The sequence below is a fragment of the Drosophila mojavensis genome, unplaced genomic scaffold (assembly GCF_018153725.1).
Source record: "Drosophila mojavensis isolate 15081-1352.22 unplaced genomic scaffold, ASM1815372v1 contig_80, whole genome shotgun sequence".
Lineage (NCBI taxonomy): Eukaryota > Metazoa > Arthropoda > Insecta > Diptera > Drosophilidae > Drosophila > Drosophila mojavensis.
In genome coordinates this window covers 13035240-13057362 of record NW_025318906.1, presented here as the reverse complement: position 1 = coordinate 13057362, position 22123 = coordinate 13035240, and the positions used below count along the sequence as shown (strand labels likewise).

General features: G+C 41.1%; 1 protein-coding gene across 5 annotated transcripts in view; it reads left to right on the top strand.

The window, feature by feature from the left end:
• Positions 1-831: 831 nt before the first annotated feature.
• The window catches only part of LOC6579709 (kazrin), a 53343-nt gene continuing 32051 nt past the window's right edge, over positions 832-22123 (top strand). For 3 of the 5 annotated variants that reach the window (XM_044010901.1, XM_015163840.3, XM_015163842.3), the window contains exons 1-2: positions 832-1545; positions 16378-16407. The gene's annotated coding sequence lies outside the window, so the exon portion shown is untranslated. The remainder of the gene's footprint in view (positions 1546-16377; positions 16408-22123) is intronic. The other 2 variants (XM_032730027.2, XM_044010900.1) reach the window with 2 other exon arrangements.

The following is a 22123-nucleotide window of genomic DNA, read 5'->3' as shown; positions in this document are numbered from 1 at the left end:
TTGCATGGGTGCTTCGCTTCTGTTGTCGGCGTGTGCGAAGGGCGGGCAGCGGCAGCGGCAGCGGCAGTGGCTGCCTGCACCGAGTTTCATAATTCGACTTAAATGCTACGAGGCAATTTGCAGTAGCAAACAACAACAACAAGAGAAACAGCAACAGCAACAAAGCACAAACAACATGAACAAAGTGCACATTCCTGCCGCTAAAACGCCGCCTGCTGCTGCTGCTGCTGCTGGCGCTGCCACTGCCACTGCTTCTGTTGTTGCTGCATTATTACAACTACAACAACAATAATAGCAATAATAACGTGCGGTAGAGAAAAACCATCCACCCACACTTGGACACAACTCAAACAGACCGCAACCCCACGCTGGGCAACCACCACCCACACGTAACGCAACGAGAGCGAGCGAGCTGGAGAGATTGAGAGAGAGTGCGCCAGAGCGTAAGCATTGAGTGAGAGCTTTGAGCGCGACTTTTGAACTATGCTGACGCATGCGCTCAACTAACGGGGTGTTTGGAGCTTTTCATCGAGTCGCCGAATCGCCAAGTCGTTTTGGCCATTTTCGGGTGGTTGTCGTTCAAAGCTCAACGCGCTGTTGCGTCGCATTTACTTTGCAAAGCCACAGCCGCCTTCGACTGCCCAAGCGAGGCAAAATGAATGTGTGTGCGAGACAGAGAGAAAGAGAGAGAGAGAGAGGGAGAGTGAGAGAGTGGGAGTGCGGGAGAGCCAGTGATTGCAATTGAGCGTATGCTCTTTGTAAAGCTTTCAACTGCTATTCTACTTTCCAAAGTTCAATTGAGAAATTCTGCTCGATGAGTGTGTGCGACTTTTTTTGGCCAGTTTGACGAAAGACGTTCGCGTGTGCGGTAACGGTAAATCCAATCGAGCCATTGGTAAACAAAAACAAATGTCGCTTGAGTGAAGTGTGACAGCGAGAGAGGCGCGGGGGTTGAAAGTTGAACATTGCAGTAGCAAAAGGCGCAATTAAAACGGTGCTAAAAGAATAATTTATAAAACATAAAAGTAAATAATAAAAAGTTAAAATAAATATATGTATATAATATAAGTATATTTAACTAACTGCAAACTTAGCGGACACAGCAACAACAAAATTAACGTGGGCTTTGCTGTGTGTGTCGCGGCGGGCTAACTGTAAATTGTACACGCCGTGTTGCGCCTTCACCCAAGGGTGCACGGAATTGTGCCACCCTCCTTGAATAAACTTTCCATCCCAATCGTGCGCTGTGTGTGAAAATCACACAGAAAAACAAGCGCAGAGTTTTAGTTTTTATTCGCAACAGCCATTTGCTTAGTGCCACAGCAAAGCCGCGGGCGTGGCGTCCACGGACACGGACACGGACACGGCCAGGGACACAGAGACAGCCAGCAGCAGTGGCAGCCGTAGCAGCAGCTGCCGTTGCAACGGGACTATTTCACATTTTGCTCTGCCAGCTCTGTTAATTTGTCGTGCATTTGCAGCAACTGGGGAAAAACAACTGCGAAAACTTCAGCTCGCAAAAAATAGAAAATATTTTTTGTTTAGGTGAGTGTGAATACAGTTGATGGCAGATCATATATTTCTCCATTTTTTGTGCTAAATCGGATTTATTGTTGCGCCATAAACTATCTATTATTAGAGCTATGTAGCAGCGCCATAAAGCTACCAAATATTATTTATATGCCACTCTTTTTTAATATAAGAAAATATACATATAACCATTTGTTGTTTTATAATGAAACTCCATTGCTATATATTTTTTATGTTTAATTCTATATAGCACTGTATATTGTTAACGAAACTCTGTTTCTTTAAAGATTAGATATACAAAATTATTTTATAGTTACAAAAATATATAAAAATTTTTATTATATAAAAAAATCTATACATCACAGGGTGGTACATAGTTTATTTCGTATACAGGATGATAGAAAATTCTTTTAAAATTAAATATTATATGATATTTAATTATGGTTGTACTACTATAATATCCAAAATATTTTAAATTATTTACACTTTACAAGGACAACCCAGTTTCGCTCAGTGTGTACTGCTAAAAAATGCGCAACTGATGCACTGAAGTGATTTAGTCAACAGCCAATACAATAAGGTAGTTAAGGGCTTTCGCAAACAAAAGTGGCCAAAGTCAATTCATATTAAGGGTCAGGCTGCTGCTGGCCTCTTGCTGCCGATGTCCCCGACGAAACCAGTTCGCCAAACCAAACCAAACCAAACCAAAGCAATCCAAATTCAAATCCAAAATCGAGAGCCCAGGCGCAGCCAGCCGAGTCCACATATGTATGCACAGTGGGCAGTCAACTAACTAAACAAAAGAAGCTGGCAATTCTGAAGAGCTTAAAATGCGTTTTGTCAACATTAGACAAAAGGCCAGTTGACTCTATCTCCCTCTCTCTCTCTGTCTCTTTATGGGGGTGTTGTGTGTGTCATGTGTGGATAAGGGGAATGATTAATGCTGGCAAAATTGCTTTCGAATTGCCGCCAACACAACAGCTAGCTATAGCCAGATGCCGTGTGGACTTTGTGGATGCGAATGCGAGCTGGAAACTGGAAAATGCACAAAGTGTTGCCGCATCACGCCGCCTGTTGCCGCCAACCCTCAAGGACGGCAAACAACCCTCGTCTTCGAGCAGCAGCTACAGCCAGCGGCTGCAGCACGACTGCAACTGCAGCAATGATGAATAATTCAAATTCAGACGCATCTCGTATGCATGTGCATACAAAAGCAGTGAAGACCAGCTGAGTAACGGTAGCTTGTACAATCCGTAGCAGGTAACCGTGGCTTAAGTGCATTATCCTTGAGCCCCTTTGCCGCTCAGCCCCCTCCCAAAATAATTGCTCAAATCTTGCACCCAAAAGCAAGTTCCCTCAACGCTTTTCGAGGCCTCGCCGGGTCCTTGACTCGCATGAATTTGTTACTCCCCCAATCCACCTACCCACAACCCAAGGCCCCCAAACCAGCAAGTCACTTACTCTCTGTTATACACCCACCTCTCTGTTATACACCTGCTGTGATCAATCATCAAGGGATGCCCGCCGCCTGAGCTGTTTGTTTTGCTTCCTCATGAACTCGCGCGGCATTTCATATATTTCGCTTTTAATTTAAAGAAAACATAACAAAAGCAATTTACTTGAAATCATTGCGAAGTTTATTTACTTCAGCAACAATAACATATTTGTACTTTACTTTATTACATTTTTTATAGATTTTTTAAATTTACTTCACTTTAGTTTGTTTAATTTTTGTTATTATATTTATTATAAAATGCTTTTGCCAAACTTTTCTAAGCATGACATTAGAAATGATGGTTTATTATAAATGCTCTGACACTGCATGACAGAAGCTAAATTATATGACACTCGATCGATGGTTCATCTAGGAAACTTATAGAAATATTAATCATAAGTGCTCGCTAAATAAACGACGTAGGCTAATGAATGAATGTCACTGAAACTGTGGGCAAACTCTTTTTGTGAATGTGGCAAAAACTAGAGTGAAGGCAGCTGCATGACAAAAGCTGAATGCTACGATACTCAACGGAACATCAATGTGAAAGACTGAATAATAATGTGAAGCTTTTGTAAATATTGATATGTTTATTTTATTTCTTTATTTGGAATGAATGATTATGTAACTGTACTAGCTCTTCTAGTGAATGTGACAAAATCAAAACTTGAAACTTGGGTTAGGGTGGATGCATGACAAAAGATGAATGCTATGACACTCGAATAAGGTGCATCAATGCCAATGACTGAAACTATTTGAAATATTCATCATAATTGCTCGTTAAATAAATGACGTGGCCTTAAGAATATCTCTGTAAATGTGGGCAAACTCTTTTAGTGAATGTGGCAAAAAATAGAGTGAAGGCAGCTGCATGACAAAAGCTGAACGCTACGATACTCAACGGAACATCAATGTGAAAGACGACTGAATTATAATATGAAGCTTCTGTAAATATTGATCCTCATTATATTAATAATTAATTAATTCTAATATAGCCCATTAGAATTATCTTACTCCTAACCTTTCCTAATAAACGAACTCAAATTACGACTAAAGCAATTCGAGTTCAATTTAATATTTCTCATAGAGAGCAATTCAGCAATTTGAAGAGTATGCATCAGCTGTGCATACCCGTCCGCAGCTGTTGCCGACTTTTCTTAAACAGGGAGTGCTGCACTTTTGGCGTTGACTTTGCGCTGTCTAATGAGAAGCATTGAAGCCGGTTGAAGCTCAATATAAAGATATCACACTCAGTTTGTGCGCCGCATCCTGGGCTCCTTAACGATATTAGCGAGGTGAGGTCCTGGCGCCGCTGGGTGGGCGTGGCGCGCTGGCTCGAGTTTGGCTCTGGCTATTTCCACGCCGGGCACGTTTCGCTTTTTCCAGCTAAATTAGATTGCGTGCAGAATGTGGGCGAAGTGCTCGACAGGTGCAAACGGCGCTCGGTGGCTGACTGACTGACAGCGCGCCACACAGTGGGGCATTGCGTGTGCAGCTATTGACAAGGCACAGTGGGCAGAGTGGGCAGTTATTGTTCGTACTATGCAGGGCAAACTAATCTCCTTAGTGCTATTAATTATGTGCCGACGCCATTTTGTTAACCACGGCAACCCGCAACCAAAGGCTGAATATGCGTTTCCAAAGCCGCGCTCTCGCTCTCCCCCTCTCTCTATCTTTCACTCTGTTCTGCCAAGCCATTGTTTAGCTGTTCCGTTAAACTTTATCCTTCTAGCTGCCCTGATAAGCCAGCCAACGAGCCAGTCAGCCACAAAGGCGAACGCTTCACGCAACTTCAGCATGCTTGGAGATTATTCAACGCCTCGCACCCCCCAGTGGAGCGTTTCCAGGAAGAACTTTGTGCTCGGCTCAGCTGTTTGTATTAGCACTTTCATCCGAACAAAATAAAAAACAAATCTACATACACACTATATATATGTGTGTATGTAACGCACTTGCATATGTATTAGCGTAGGCGGCGTACACTGTCAGAAATAACTCTTAGCATGAATTGAGTGATAAGAGACTTTTGTACTTGTTAACAAAATGACAAGGGGATATTGGTTTTCTTTAATGCCCGTCTTGCAACATAAAGGGAGGATCACTACCTTCGTATCTCCGTTTGAATGCAGCTTTGGCACGATAACTATATTATCAGAGCAAGAGACTCTGCTGTGTCTGTGTTGACTTCCGATATAAACGAAAGATAATAAACTCAGCTGAAACTGAGGACTAAACTTAATATTGCACAAGTTGCAGCCAGCAACAAGATAAGCAGCAACTTTTCGCTGATGAAAGAGCTTAAGGGGATTTATGCAGATGCCACAAAAAAAAAAAAAAAAGAAGAAGAAAAAATATATATGCTAGATATAAGACATTATAATTATAGATCATGGAAATGCATCAACTTAAGCCGGGCAAACAAGCTTTAAGAATTATCATAATGACAGAGCGATTATTGTACAAATATACATACTATATATAGAAACTATGGCATGACATTATTATTTATTACGTATACGACACGTTTGCCCCACGCAAATACGAAATAGATGAGGCGCACAGCTGATGTGTGGGATGCGTAATTGCAAAGCTTGTTTCTGGCCAATTAAGTGCAAATTATATTATAGAAAAAAATGAAAAAAGTAATGACAGAGAAAGAAAATATATATACTGCGTACGCCCACGAAGTTTTCACAATTCAATTTCAATGCCAGCTCCAGTCCATCTGTCCAACTGTCCGTTCGTCTGTCTGTCTGTCTGTCAGCTGCGCCGCTTGACAATTCCGACAAAACAAATCAGAGGCAGCAGCTGAAGCTGAAGCCGAAGCTGTAGCTGAAGCAGTCCAAGTCAAGCCACCCATTTGACTGTGGTCTGTAAGTGTAAGTGAGTGTCATGTGTCTGTGTGTGTGTGTGTGTGTGTGTGTGTGTGTCTGTGTGTGTTTCTTGTGGCCGCAGCCACAGCGCGTAAGTGAATGAATGGAAATGAAAAAGTGCTGGTGGCACAGAAACTACGTGATCCGCATGCCAAACAGCCAACTGACATTAAATGACTCGGACGACGGGCGAGAGACTGACAAGTGCCGACTGGGCGGTGGGCGGTGGGCGGTGGTCGATGGGGGGTGGTTGGTGGTCGGGAGTGGGCGGGTGTGCGCAGCGGTGGGTGGTGAATGGTCGCTGGCTGCCCAAGCGTAACAGCAACTGGTCAATGCCTCAGCCTCAATACAATACCACGCTGAGCACACACAAAAAAATAACACACACACACACACAAGCACACACACACGCAAACACACAGCGCAAATTAAATAATTTGTATTTCTGCAATTGTTCGCATTTTGAGCTGGAATTCTCAGCTATGCTCTCGGTCGCTCGAGCATGTTTGTTGTCTTCAAATTAATTAAATTGTCTCCAAAATGCCATTTAGACAAATAACAAGCCCAAAAATAGCAGCAAATTAAATTTCAAAACAATTCGTAAATATTAAATCAGATTTGATTGCTCCGATTCGCTGAGCACTGCTAGATTTTTATTTTTTTTTTAATTTTTCTTTTTCTTTTGCTTTCTCTCTCTCGAGTGGCTGTAATAGGCTCGCCAGCTGACTTTGCTCTCATTAGGCTTTGCCTGGTGGAAAAGGTCACGGCCGTTGACCGGAAAAGTGTGTAATTCAAGTTTTAATTAAAATCATAACAGCCATTGCCGGGGCACACAACATTAGCCAACCTTTTGGCCAAATGAATCTGGCTATTTCATATAATTTACGTAGCGCTTCTGCAATTAATTTTCTGCAAATTATAATTACAAAGCCAGGTTATAAATGTGCCTAACTCAGGCCACCTAAAACATTTGCTTCTATTTGTTTCTTGGAGAAGAAAATACTATATAGCAGAGGAGGTATATATAAGAAATAATAGTAAAAACAGAGATTGAGGAGAAGAGGGAGAAAGAAAATTGGTATTTGTAGGCGTTATATGTGTGAGCGAAAGAATGAATTACAGAGCAACACAAATAGAGTGAGAGAGTGAATGAGAGAGAGCGAGAGAGAGAGAGAGAGATAGAAAGATAGATAGAAAGATGGAAAGGTATATACTGTTGGAAACAGAAAGCGGGGGAGAGAGAGACAGGAAGTTAGACAGTATGTGAGAGAGAGGATAGGAAAGTTACACCGAAAATGGGAGAGAAAGAAAGAGTGAGACTAAAACAGAGAGAGAGAGAGAGAGAGTGAGAGACAGAGAGAGGAAGAGAGGGAAAGAAAGTATTAGTGAGTTTAATTGATACAAACACAGACAGAGAAATAGATAGACAGAGAAAGAGAAGAGAGAGAGAGAGAGGTAGACAGGTTGTGAGAGAGACAGAAAGTTATATAGAAAATAAGAGAGAAGATCTGGTATGGGTTTTCATTTTTTAGCTTATCCTCCTCTTATCGTATCCTCCTTTAAGCCACCGACTGTTCATCTATTCAGTATCTAATATATTCATGAACAATTTCTTATGCTTCAGCGAATTTCCAATATTCAAATATTCAAGCTAAATAATAACAAGATTGCTGCACAAAAGAAAACAAAAATTGTTTATGCCTTAATCGATGTATTTTACATGTTAAAGAAAACAATTTATGGATCAGATGGAACACAATCAGGTCTTGCCAATTACATTGCCTGAATAATAAATAAAAACCACTATAAATCAGAAAAGGTACACCAATTTATAGCAGAGCAGATGACTTGGCATATACATATACATATACAGTGTAGATATATTTAAATACATTTATACGTTAAATATTTATACACATATTTGTCGAGTTAATGTTTGTGTCCATAGATCTTGTCGCAATAGCAGGTGAATTGGTCAATTAATGCGGGTTTTCAGCTTGATGTATGGCTGGAATGAATCATTGCGGTCATGCAAATCAATGGGAATGCCATAGGTCCAAGACAATGACACATTCTATGGGTACAAAGTGTATTTAATACAGGCAATAAATTATGGCCAAGCGATGGCAGCAATTCATCCAGGAAGCTCAGCATTGGCCGAGGGCCATGCGAAACGATTATTTTTGAGCACCTGCAGTTGTTCCAAATAACACACACACACACACACACACATAGGCACGTGCAAGCTCACACACATACGCAGACACCCCACATACACGACTCATTTATTAGATTGCATGCAGAAACGATGTCAATATAAAGGGAACCCAAGGTTTAAAGGTAAAAGCAGAAAATGTGTAACCATAAACCAGCTGGTAACCACAAAAACAATTTGATGGTCGAGTGTGTAGAGGTGCAGGGGTAGTGAAAGAGAGAGAGAGGGGGGGGTGTAAGTTCATGTGGGGGTGTGCATGTTAATGGTCGTACGCCGGGTGGGTGTCAGGGAAACAATTGTGTGTCATGCACTTTCAACCCCAGCGTCGTCATGTCTGGTGCTCTGGACTCTATAAAGGGGCAGGAGCAGGAGCAGGAGGTGGAGGTGGAGGAGCTGCAGGTTCGAGATGGAGCTGTAGTTGGGGCGTGAGCTGACCAGGAGCAATTGTCTAGCAACCGGGGAAACTACAGCCAATGGACTCAATTGAGCAACAACAGCAACAACAACAGCAACAACAACAACAACAGCAACAAAGAAGCAACAGTCTGTTGCCGCATGCTTTGGCCTTTCTAGCTTTCCGTTAGTCGCTGACTGACATCGCATCCGTAGCCCCGCGGCGCCGACACGTGGCCCGTGTCTGTCTGTCTGTCTCTGGCTCTGTCTCTGTCTCTGTCTTGCTCTGTCTGTGCCAGCCCTCTGGCAGCTACATCATTATTTTAGCCAGTGGCAAATGTTTTGCCAACCCTTCAAGCCTGCCAGCTGCCGCAGTGCGTTTTAATTTTGTTTGATGTATTACCCAAAAAGCCCAACACCAAATGGACCCGGCAGCGCGCAAACCTATCTAATGGGGTAGCTTAGTTCCAGCACTCAACATATGCAGATGCCAGGCGACATTACTATGCAGATTTCTCAGCATTTTCATTTGGTATTGCGCACATTGAGCAAACAGCAATTTCCGCACACAAATTCAGTAAACAGGCTCATTGTCAGGGGCTCTTGGTCGGGCCCAATCGAAAATCCTGCCCCCAAGTCTAACGAAAAGCCATAAAAAGAAGGCCAGCCGCCAAAATTGTGTTCGAGTGTGCAGCGGATGAGCTCTTGAAAGGAGCCAGCGACAGATAGGAGAGGAGCCTTGAAAAACAATGTAAAACGAAGCGGGAATACCCTTACCGAAGCGAGAGTACCCTTACCTGAGACAGCCATATATAGATATATGTATATATAGATATTCCTACAGATATATGTCGTGTCTTGCTCTCATCCAAATTCTAACTCTGTTATTTTTTTATAGATTTTTTTTTTTTTTTTTTTTTTTTTTTTACTTGGTATCGAGTTTGATGACTTAGTGCTGTGAGCCATTGTTGGGCAACTGGCAAAACTCCATCAACATCAATGCAATTCCATTAGCACGAAATGATTTGATGCGCTCCGTTATCTCTGTAGTGTCAAGCGTCCAAAGGGACATCGGCTGGGCAAACAACACGAAGCAATCGCAATTGGAAAGCCATAAACGCGCATTGAACTGTGCAGCCTCGCCCGTTGTTAGCTTTAGCTTCTTTTTCTTCTTCTGCATCTACTTCTGCTTCTGCTTTTACTTTAGCTGCCAGACAGTATTATTATTATTTTTTTTTTTTTACTTTTTACTTTTTTTATGTGCGCGCTGAGCGCTGAGCCACTCAGAGCTTAGAGCGTTCGACGCTAGACGAAAGCCAGCTGAAGCTGAAGCTGAAGCTGAAGCGCACCTAGCATAAAAAGCGAGCTTTAAAGCACTTTCTTTTTTTCTTTTTTTGTTGCTGTTATAATCTTCAGTTGTTGTACATTTACTTAATGTTTCGCATAAAAACTCTGAAATGTCTACTTAGGCTATAAGTGTAGCATAAGCTAAGAGTTTACTAATTGTTAGCAGCTGTGTTATTATCATTATTATAATTATAAATATTGGTATATTACTATTATTATTATTATTATTTTTTTTTTTTTTTTCATTAAAATAAGCACTGTTATTATTATTATTTTAATTTTTTATTTTTATCGATTTTTTAATATTAATTCTTGCATTATTATTCATATTCAATATTATGTAATACACAGTCTAATAATAGCACAGCTTCAGCCAAATTATAATTCTGAATAGTGTTCGGGGGCTGCGAGCTTCGAGCTGGGCGCTCTGAGGCTGCATAATTCATTTAAGTCAGATTCAGTGGCGCTGCTAATGGAGCTGCTTTGTTATTATTTACCTCAATGGGACAAATCATATACGCTGCAATTCAAATGGAAGTCTCCACTCTGCACTCTGCACTCCCCACTCGCAATCCTCCACTCTCCATACGCACACAAATTAAATGATGGCAGGCCTGTCCCTGGACATGTGTCCACTAATTGAAATGGACTGCGAGTGACCCGAAAATCCTATTACCCTTAACCAGGCAGCGGGCGCATCTGGACGCCATTGCGTCGAATTTTCAGCTAGAATCCGTTATAGGGGCCGTGCTCCATTAAGGAGGCCCGGAAATCTATATAGAGCTCTAGCCAACCGAGTGACTGACTGAATGCATGCAGGCATCACTACTTCCTGTTAATATTAACTCAGGCAGTTAGTGAGTTTCGTTTGGTGATTCAATTTAAATGCATCTTTAATTGGTTGCCAAGCAGCTGCCGACTTGGGCTTCGCTTTAACTGCTTAGGGGCGCTGCAATGGAATGCTGTATGTAATGCACACCTGCCACATGGCTGCCAGGTAAATGGGAGACAGCTGCCCCGGGTGAGGCATTAATTCCGGCTGCCGCGACTACAGAGATGCTGATGCAGCAGCTGGAATGTGGCGGCAGGAGGGGAGGGAGTGTCTGGAGCAAGGGAATGGGCTGGAATGGAACGCTCGAGCCATACATGAAATGCCAACGAAACTGAGGAAGTAATGGGAATTCTGAGCGGAGGCACAGCAGAAGCCGTGTGAAGCCTGGTGTCGATTCCGGATGGAGTTAGTTTCGGCGTGAGTGAGTGTGTGTGTGTATGTGTGTGTGTATGTGTATGGCTGAGCAGCAGGAAAATGGAATAGGAAATTGAGTGTGTCTAATGCGTGCTTATGGCGCACATTTTAATAGAATTTTTCAGAGTCTTCTGTGGCCAAGCAACAGGTGAGCAGCAGACGAGCAGGTGAGCAGGTGAGCAGGTGAACAACTGCCAGCTACAGTCGATGCTCGCTTTTCTTTTATTAAAATCGTGCTGCCTGTCAGAGTAACTCGATTTCCGTTTGCATTTGCATATTGTCGCCCAAAAACGGGAACTTGGCAAATTTCTATCATTTTTCATATGTTGCACGTTGCGACGTGGCATGCTACAATATTAAAGAACTTGCACGTGTGTATCCGTAACTGTGTCTGTTTGCCTGTGTGTGTGTGTGTGTGTGTGTGTGTGTGTGGCATCTGTATCTGCACTCAAGTCGCGTTTGCTGCTGCCGTTGCAAATAAATTTGTCAAATTGCATTCGCAATTCGCTGTTTTTCTTTGCTCTCGCTTATGAAACTGTGCGGTCTTCAGTGGGTGGTGCGGTGGTGCAGTGCTGTGCTGTGGTGGCTGCATGTTGCAATTGCAGCTGTAGCTGAAGCTGAAGCTGAAGCAGCCACAAACAAGCGACACAGCAATGTGTCGCATTGGTCTGTCTCTCTCTCCATCTCTCTCTCTCTCTCTCTCTCTCTCTCTCTCTCTATCATGCTCACGTCCTCACGTGCTCCACTCTGCTCCACTCGGCACCACTCTGTGCCACCCAGCCAGCTCGCCACTGACAGCTCTTACACATTTCATTTTATTGTCACGTACGCGTTCATTCCGTAGTTTCTCTTTATGGTAGGTCGGCGCTGGTTTTCCACCAAAAATTATTTCTATTGCCCGCCCGCCATGTAAGGCCATGCCCAGCTGTCGTATTTCACTTTGTCACTCGTTCGTAAGTCGTATCTCTTCCTCTTACAGTTTCATTTACATACAGGGTGCCTCAAGTGTAGGCAATTAATAAGCTATAATAATCGGCTTGTCTCCCATAAGTACTGCATTTCAATGGAGCACCAATTGACCCTCATAGAAACTGCAAGTTGCCATATAAATGCTTGTACTTTTATACATATATATATATATGTATGTGTATACTATTTCTGCGAAAAGTCTTAACTAAAAACTTGTGCAATTGCATTGAAAAGCAGTTAAGTAGTAGAGCAATTGGAAAACTCTTTTATGTCAAACTAAATAAGTGCAGTTATTTTGTAACTTTTCATAGAAATGCTGAGCGTATACCTAAGGAAAATTGCCAAATGGGGTATAATGTTTTATTTGTTACAGTTGTAAATTGCTAGGGTAATTGTAAAGCTTAGTTGAGGCAGGACAATATATTAATATTGAGTATATACATATGTGTTATTTATATGTCTTCATTTTAGCTAGAATGCAGGGTATATTCTAGTCATGCACTTACTAGAGCACTCTTGCTTTTCTTCAACTGTAAAGCGCATTAAATTTAATATTTACAAGTTTTTTTTTTACAAGTTTTAATGTGAATTGAAAATAGTTTATATTTTATACACATATCTATACAATACAATATTTCAACTACTTCTGCAATTTAAAAATATTCCATAATAAAAGTAAAAAAATAGGAAATAAATCTAATAAATGTCATTTGATATTTGGCCAACAATTCAATAAAATATTTATTTAGCTCAAAATGATTGATAATTCATTTTCATTTTTCTCGCTTATTTTTTATTGATTGCTAAAAGCTTGAATTTAATGGCAGAATTTACCGACAACAACAAAAACGGAGTTTTCATAAATTTTGTATTACATTACCTTAATTAATGCTCGTTGATTTTTTTAACACAATTTTCAAATTTGGTTTTAATAGCAATTTATTTACATATGCATATGTGCATTTAAATCATAAATCGAACGGATTTAGCGTGGTTGAAATAAATATATGTAAATATATGATTTATTACTATAAATTATGAAATAATTCATCTGCTTATATGTATGTATACGATGCGAGCCCTCAACAGCTCCGCGAGTGGAGCATGTCCTTGATTAAGGGATTAAAGTGAATGCTGAAATAATTTTACTAAAGAAAATTCAGTTTCTATTAATATTATAAGGAAAAAAATAATAATAATAAACAAAATAAAACATATTTAATTATTAGCATAAGTTAGGCAGAAATAATAATGGATAAAAATAATGTGTATATAAAATTTTATATATTTAATATATATAAATACTTATGAAAAGAAAATCAATAAGATGATTTAATTTTAATAGCAAAAAGAAAATATATATTATTATTATTATTAAGCCATTCTATATTTTATAATATTTTCATTTATATCACAAACCACATTTGTGGTTTTCACTTGGACCACAAAAGATAAGCAAGTGATTTAATAAGTAAATTACTCAGTCCATTAGTCAGTCAGTCAGTCAATCAGTCAGTCAGCAATCGCTGTGTTTGTAATTCGTAAATTGACATCTGTAACTCCCAATTCGTCAGCATCTGGCTACTGCTGGAAGCTGCATCTGTATCTCCATAGCTCAGCAAATTTGCAGTTACGATGCAATTAAATCCGACAGTCGGATGGACAGACAGACAGACAGACAACGAGCTGGGCGAGCTAAGAAAAACGTTGATAAATGTCAAATGGAAAGAAGAAATGCTGATGATAAAAAGTCAGCAGGACGAAGAAGATGCGACCGCAGTCAATGCAGGAGGTAACAGCAAAAAAAAAAAAAAAAAGAGAGAGGGTAATTCATACTCATGGCTGAAGGAGGAAATTACTCGAGCTGAAAGCTGGAGGAGCAGCTGCACTTAGTTAATTGAGCATTAGAAACACTTTGCTCTGCGCCGTTCGCCGTTCGCCGTTCGCTGCTCGCGTGCTGCATTAACTTTAACTTTGGTAATCTGCTCAGCGTAAGTTCTACAAAATGAATTAAAATTCCTTGCAATGAATTAAAGCTGTAGACATTCTCATGCCAGCCAGGCAGTAAGGCAGCCAAGGCAGTCAAGGAGCCCAGGCAGTTTGCCATCTATCCTACAACTAGTTGAGATCCTTGGAGAGGAAGGACACATTCGTAGAGCGCTAATTCAGTTTGCCGTATCATCTCTCAGTTCGTGTGCCGCAGTTCTCCTTTTCTTTTTTTTTTTTTTTTTTTTGGCACTTTCTGGACTCGAATGGCCGTGGATTACACGCAGTTGCAGCTGAAACTGCAGACGGCAGGAAATATGAAAACTAACAGACTTATTGCATTACTTACGCTAAATAACCCACTTACAAAAGCGGCGCACACGAAAAACGAGCAGGATGCCTGGATGACAAAATGAGCACCAGCTGGAGTAGAAGAAGAAGATGCTGCTGCTGTTGCTGCTGCTGCTGCTGACGACTAGAACGGTAGCTAGCTGGCAAATGCGTACGGCAAACCGTAAACCCGTAAACGGTAAACGGTAAACGTAATGCTGATGGTGATAATGATAATGATGATGCGGGCAACTTATTAAATTCTCCAACGGATGCTCACTAGCAGAGTTACAACCGCTGACAGTTAGCAGAGCAAAAGGATGCCCAAAAAAAGAAGAAACCTGGCCAGGCAGAGCATGACAATTGCACAGAGCAACTTGACAGCCGCACTGACAGCAAGCATCCCAGCGGAGAGCGCTGCGATGATGAAGTTTTTCCTTTTGCCTGAATGCTGAATGCAGGAAAAATCTCAGCTACGTGCTCCATGCCACACGAATGTGCATAGGTGGATGTGTGAGTGTGACTGTGTGTGTGTGAGTGAGTGTGAGTACAGGTAACAGTATATGCATAAGAAAACAGATCAATGAAGCAACGGAGTTTGGCTTTGCCATACATACCCTCACTAACCAGAGATACCCTACGATGTCGCCGCACAAGGTTCAAAATATCGTTAAAAGCAAACTTAACGATATTTATAGCCATCGACACATCGATTTAACAGCTCTGCTGCTAACTTGTCTCTTGTGGCCTAACAAGCATTTTATATTAAATTAAAGTTACATTAATAAACGTTTTAATGTTGTTTATATACAGAATCAGTTAGAATGATTTTATATTTCAGAATAAATTATACGCTAAATACATACATACAATATAAACAGTATAAATACTTTCTCACACAATAACATAGTCAGTTAATTGGGAAGCGATATTTCAGTTATTCGCTGCGGCAGCCGATTAGCAACATCGCACACAATCTATCGATCTGTTGCAAAAATTAAGGTTCATCGATACTATCGATACAATGCCATCGACGGTTTTAACAGCTCTAGCTTGTGCAACAGTGTTTGTCTTTTCGCAATGCAATTGCGATTTGTCCAGTCCAATTTAAGAGCTATAATTATTGATTAAATTAAGTTAATTAGCTCTCTGAATCAGTCTAGTCACATCTAGAGTATTCAACAGTCATTCAATAAAATTTGTTACTCACTTTGGATTCTCTTTCATTTCGCATGGGTCATAAGATTTGCATTCGGAGAATTTGTTCGGTATTTGTTTTTTCTCCTCTTGCTCCGCCTCTTCACTTTTTCTTTTGCTGTTTGCATGCCTTGCAGTCTTTTGTTTATAGTTGGAAAAGCTCTTGAATTTCACATCTGACTTTGGGAGTTGCATAAAAATCTGCATGTTGCACACAGATTCATCTCGCTCTGTGTGGAGCACGGAGAAGCTAAGAGGCTGCACTTGTATGTATCTTAAATTTGAATAGGACATAGAACAATACAGCAGCTGCGTGTGCTTTAAATTCTGCACTCGAGAGACTCTCTGCATTTGTGTGCGTGCGTTTGTATTCAAATTTATGCGAATGCGGGGGGTAGGGGGAGAGCGCAGCGGCAAAGATGAAAATGAAAATCTAATATGCTGGCAAACCCAATTAAATGCTGCACAAAGCAAGCACAAGGCAGCTGGAAATAATTCTGTTTACGCTGAGCACGAGACAAGTTAAATCTTTTCTTCTGCCGCTCGGTGCGCCAGCTGTGCGCCGCCAGCCCAGAGTTATGGGAGTTGAGACAGCGCCTGGGGCTAGGCTATGAAAAAGCGCAGCCCGTTCACATTTGATTGGATTTGCCAGGCGGCGCGGCGTGCTAAACTGAAGCCAGACAAATTTGAATTTTAGTGAGCTGCTCTGAAATATGACTCTGACTAGAGCTAGTTTTGGCTGGCTCTCTTTTCTAATTGTGGCTTAAACTAATTTATTATTTCTTCTCTCTTGCAGCTTCTCACACATCTCCAGCAATGAGCTGAGGTAAGTCGGAGAATTGAATTCATCCCGCCAATGGGCACATTTCGTATTTCAGTCACGGCATTCGCGCTGGTTGCCAAAAATAGAATAAGCTGAGAGAGCAGAGGATGAAGTCAACGCCACACAAATACAGTTCAGCGTATTTTTATGGCAATCGTCACTATTACAACAGAAATACGTGAGACTATTTCCGAGTCATTTTATACGTAGTATTTATATATATATATGTATTTGACGTCACGTATTTTTTTTACAATTTCTGTAACTGTATGTTGCAACTACTAACATAAGCCTTGAACTTTCCAAGGAGAAAATAAGTTTGACGGCCTGTGAAATACTCTGTAGCATGAGCAGGCTTGTAGATTAAAGGGAAATGTCGAATGGTAATAGAGTTTGGTTGGAGAAATTTAGGAAATTAATTGTGTGCACTCGCGTGTAAAGGCGCTTTGTAGAAGATTGTCCAAGTTGAGTTCTCTCAGAAGAGTTCTATGTGCAGCTTCCTTTTGCCTAATCGATTTAATTGCCCTTTGCTAGGACTTCTGTCAAGTCCTGTTTGAGCCATATTCAGCAGGAGGCTTCAGAAAAAAACTCATGCTAAACGTTCGTTCAAACACATTGCATAGAATCACTCAGGCTCAAGAGTTCTGTCTAAACTTTGGTACACCCATTTCTTGGGGGTACTTGAAGGCAAATTTGATAGGGCTCAGACTTTGGCCTTTGCTACTATAAAGTTGAAGAGAAAAGCCTTAGGTAATACTCATACGGAACGAGGGTTGATAGAATGAAGAGGGCTCTGTGCAGTATCTGTTAATAATATGCTAGAAGTTAGTGCTTCCTTCTGCGAAGAGTTTGTTACGCAGCTTAGGGACTTTGATTTTTGATAATAGAAATGGCAAGTCCGAGGCTTGACCTGTAATATATCAGAATGAGTCTTAGGTTGTTCAGAATGCTTTCATTAAGGCGTTCTCTGAGGAATTATTCAGAGTAAGAAATTTAGCCTCGAGTTTGTTTAACCATACTCTGCAGCCAAATTTTAAGGCATCTGCTTTTGACATCAGTTAAGATAAAGCTTAAAAAGTAATTTTCCAGAATGAGCCTCAATAGTCTCAATGTTTCCTTTGTGAATGCTAATAGAGAGATGAGCACTGATTCTAGCAAATTCCTATCAAACTCAAGTCCAGACGGAAATCTCAAAGAGAAGTAATTAAATTTCATTTAAGAAGCATATATTTTCTAATTAAAAATTTACTGATGTCGAGCTGTCTCCTGCTGTCATCGTGCGCTATCGCTCAGTCATTCATTTCATTCGTTTGTCATGGTTACCTCTTGTATTATATTTGAAATGAATAGCATTTAGTCATTTGGGGCTGCCTAATATATGTATATATATAAATACATATGTTTTTTTGGCCAAAATGTAAGTAAAAACCAAATCAAATCGTCTCCAGCTGTGTGGGCACTGCTAATGAGCTCGTTCATGTGTGTGTGTGTGTGTGTGTGTGTGCTTGTCGTTGTGTGGTTTTCTGCTACTTGTGAGTTTTTTCACAATGCGGTTACAGCGGTGCCACAACAAAGTCGTCGCAGCTCAAAGGCTAGGCATTAAGCCAGTCAAACACGAAATCAGCATGCAAAATAAATGTGTAGTCAGTGTTGGATGTTGGGTGGTGGGTGTTGGGTGGTGGGTGTTGGGTGTTGGCAAAAGGATTAGTCAAAGTCAAAGAACTCGTTCGGCGAGCTGCGTATGTGGCACAGTGGAGCAGCATGGTGAGTGGCTAAGTGACTCAACTTGACTCTGCCTTTTTAGCCGCACACTTTAGACTTATGTATGCGACGAATGTGGCGCAGCACCACCCAACCACCCACCAACACGCACACCCACACTTGCTCCACACTTGATATGGCTGGCACACATCATACACTTGTTGACCGAGTTTAGATCAATGTTTTGACCAGGCCAACTGCTGTTCAAGTGCTCATCTTAAAGATCAAGTTTCTCAGTGAGCGAGAGAGAAAGAGAGAGAGAGAGAGAGTGAGATAGAAAGAGGGAGAGACTGCTCTTATACGCAAGGGGGCATCCTTGGCCATGCGTTTGCATTCTTTATGGCTGCACTCGGCTGGCAGCATCTTCGATGTTGGCCATAAAGTGTCGTTGGCCAGAAACTAATCGGTGGCTGCTATAAAAGTAAAACTGCCGCAACGAGCCAAGTTATTGGCTAGTAAAACTAGTGGAAGGCAGCTCGCACAGGTTGAGTGTGGCACATGAGCCACAGGGACTTGGCCTCTCTCTCTCTCTCTCTCTCTCTCCCTCTTTCTCTCTCACCCTCTGTGGCTGCATTTGTGTGACATCTTAAGTGCATTGGCCCAGCAGCAGCAGCAGCAGCAGGAGCTGGAGCAGGAGCAGGCACAGGCGGGCAGCCGGGGCATTTATGATCACATTTTTCGCGACAGACAATGTCAAACAGAAACACTGTTATGTCGCAAAGTTTTGCCTTTTAGTAACGCTTTTCTTTCTGTTTTTCCTCTTTTTGTATACTTTTTTATTAATTTGGTGAGTCGAGGCACCACACGACTAAAAGCTCACATTGTGGTTTTTATGCGCAAAAAAAATGAAAAAGGAAACAGAAAAAAAAATGGAAAAACCGACGCAAATGCACGGAAATCCCGCACAGATTTATGAAAAACTATATCCGCAAAGCTTTTATGCTTTACGGTAACAGGCTGTACATTAATTTTAAGTACATACTTTTATGCCGAGACCGTGTCAAAAAGTATTTCAAAGCTCTGCCCTGCCCCTCCCTCGAATGTAAAACACGCAAATGTTTTTAATAAACTCACAACTCAATTTTGTTGCCGTAAATCGGTTAGGACTCTCACATATGACAACCAGGTTATATATAGCTGATAAATATGTATGAGCATGTGTGTGTATATTTTCAAGCTGGCGAATTTCTTTTTTGTGTTTTGATTTATTCTTGAATTTGCAAAAACAATTTTCGTTTTCACATATGATTGATTTACAGCTATTATTAAGCTCTTCCACTTGCCGCTCGCTTTGTTGCTTTTGTTATCTGCACAAAGTTCTCAATGGGCATTCGCTTGTATTCGTTAGTCGCTCGCTGTGGGAGAATAGTTTTCATACTCGTTCAGGCAGTGAAGAAGAGTATATTAGTTTTTGTGGAATTTTCGTCTTGCTGGGCAGACAGGCTGTCCATACGTCAGGTCATCTGCTCTTTCATTTATCTGTGTCATTGTACGTCTGTCTCTTCATCTGTTTGTCTCTCTCTCCGTCTGTTTCTCTGTCCGATTGTTTATTTGACTGTCCGTCTGTCTCTTTGTCCATCTGTCTCCCTGTCCGTCTGACTTTCAGTGCGTCTGTCTCTCTGTCCGTCTGCCTCTGCATCTGTTTTTCTCTCTGTCCCTCTGCCTCTTTATCTGTTTATCTCTCTGTTCGTCTGTCTCTCTGTCTATTTGCCTGCTTCACTGTCCATCCGTTTGTCTATCCAGCCGTCTTTCCATTCTGTCAGGTCATTCCACTATATCTGGTAAAATGTTAAAGCTTTTACTAAAACAGTAGAGAATTAAATGACTGCAGACTCTCTCTGAAAATTTGAATATAAATAATTCAACTCTTTTTTTTATACTCTGAACGAGCATGGGGCAGTCATATACACCCGTCTGCAATATTGCTTCTTGTTCCTATTGAAATATGGCTAAGTAGCTTAAAGGCTACTGACTGCGTCAGTTGCGTATTTCCAGCATCGGGGCAAATTCGATTTATAGCTAATACATACATACACACATACATATGTACAAATATATATATATATACATATATGCCAGCTTATAAACGGCGAACGCACGTTTCCTATTCTCCCAAAAAAGGAAAAAAGTAAAAGCAAAAAGGAAAAACTTTCTGCAATAATATTTGAAAAATGCCACCATAAAGAATTCATGACATTGCGTATAGTGGATATTTGTATTTATATTCCTTCCCTTCCCCTTCTTTTTTTTTTTATACATTTTTATCATGATATTTTATGTTGTCAATATTTTGAAGGGCGACCCGGAATACTATAAATGTCCCTGATGCGCAGAGCTTAAAGGCTACGAATTTCGTATGTTTTCGGTCGATGGCAACAGCCATAAACATTTATTCTAGTAATCCAGCGTAATTAAAGTTTTAGCTGCAGATAAAAAAAGAAAAAGCAAAAAGCAAAAAACAAAAAAAAAGTTGTTAAAGCATTTGAAATGCTTTCACGCCTGACCCGACGCTTATTAATTACTTGACACTAATAGCCGCAAACATAACCACAGATGAAAACGAAAACGAATCCCAAAAAGCCAATTCAGTGCCTCCACTGTGCCTCCACTGTGCCTCGTCTGTGCCCCCAAATTGGGGTAGGCTGCTCAAAATGGTCAGTCATTATCCTTTTGGCTTTGCAGGGGGTAGAGGAGAGCCTGATGGCCAGGGCGGACTAACTGAATGGGAAAGCAACCAAACAACGGCAAGTGAGGGGATCGCTCTGCCTCTCGCTCTCTCTCTCCATCTCTTTCGCTCTCTCCCACGTTCTCTATGCCATGAATGGAACTTATTATCTGCGTCAGTTGTACACAAACACGTACGTGCGACTTGGCACAGCCTCCTCCAGGCTGGCGCGACCCGTGACTCGGCGCAATAAAATCTTATTAAGGCGCTTTACAATAAGCGCTCAAAGGGGAATGCGAATGGCGGAGACTAAACCCCAAAAGCCCGTAACCCCCAAGCCTCAGCCACAGCCTAAGCCATAAGGCAAGATGCGCATTTTTACAAATGTGACGCCAACAACAATCGAGCCGGGCTGAATGTTTATATTTTTCTTCGTTTTGGCGTTTCCTTCGTTGGCTATAAAATATATAAAAGCATACATATATATATATATTTGTATCTGCATGTATATTGCGCATACGCCGCATTGTGCGCCGGCTCGAGTGGCCGCTGTGCGGTGCCCAGTGCCTTATATGTAGTCATTAATAATATATCGCTGCTTCCGGTCGTCGGCGGCGCCGCCCTCGGCAACCAAGTGCGATAAACCGTTTAGCAATATCCGGCAAGGCACCAGAGGGCCAACTAAACAGCGGCGGACGTACATGCGAGCACGACTACGAGCATATTACGTATACGTAATACAAATAATTGCACTTGTAACTTGTAACTGCCAACGCGTTCTGCCCGTAGTTTGCTTCTGTTTTCATTTTATTTTATTTTTCTTTTTGTTTTTGTTTCTGTCATCCGCTCAATGCTGTCACATTAAAAGCCAATATATTTCTCTTCTCAAGTATCCTAGATTTTAGGAATGGCGAAGCGGATAATATTGGAGTGGAGAATGCTACTTGTCTATAGACTGAAGGAAGTTTATAATTAAGTTGGCGAAATAAAAGAGTGTGAGTGAGAGAGAGAGAGAGAGAGGGGGAGGAAGCCATTCAGTTTTATGGGTTAATCTAGAAGATTAGCAAAATATTTTATTTATGCATATAATAAAACTACAACAATTAAATGTACATATATGTATAAATAAATTTATATAACTACAATATTTAATATATATAAAAAATATTATATTTAGTTGGAAAAACGGCAGCTGAAGCTTAGTTTGCGCAAACAGATTTTGTCGGAATTTTCAGATAAAATCCGCTTAAGTAAGCTGCGGCACTCGTTGCGCAACCTATTCAAAAATCAATA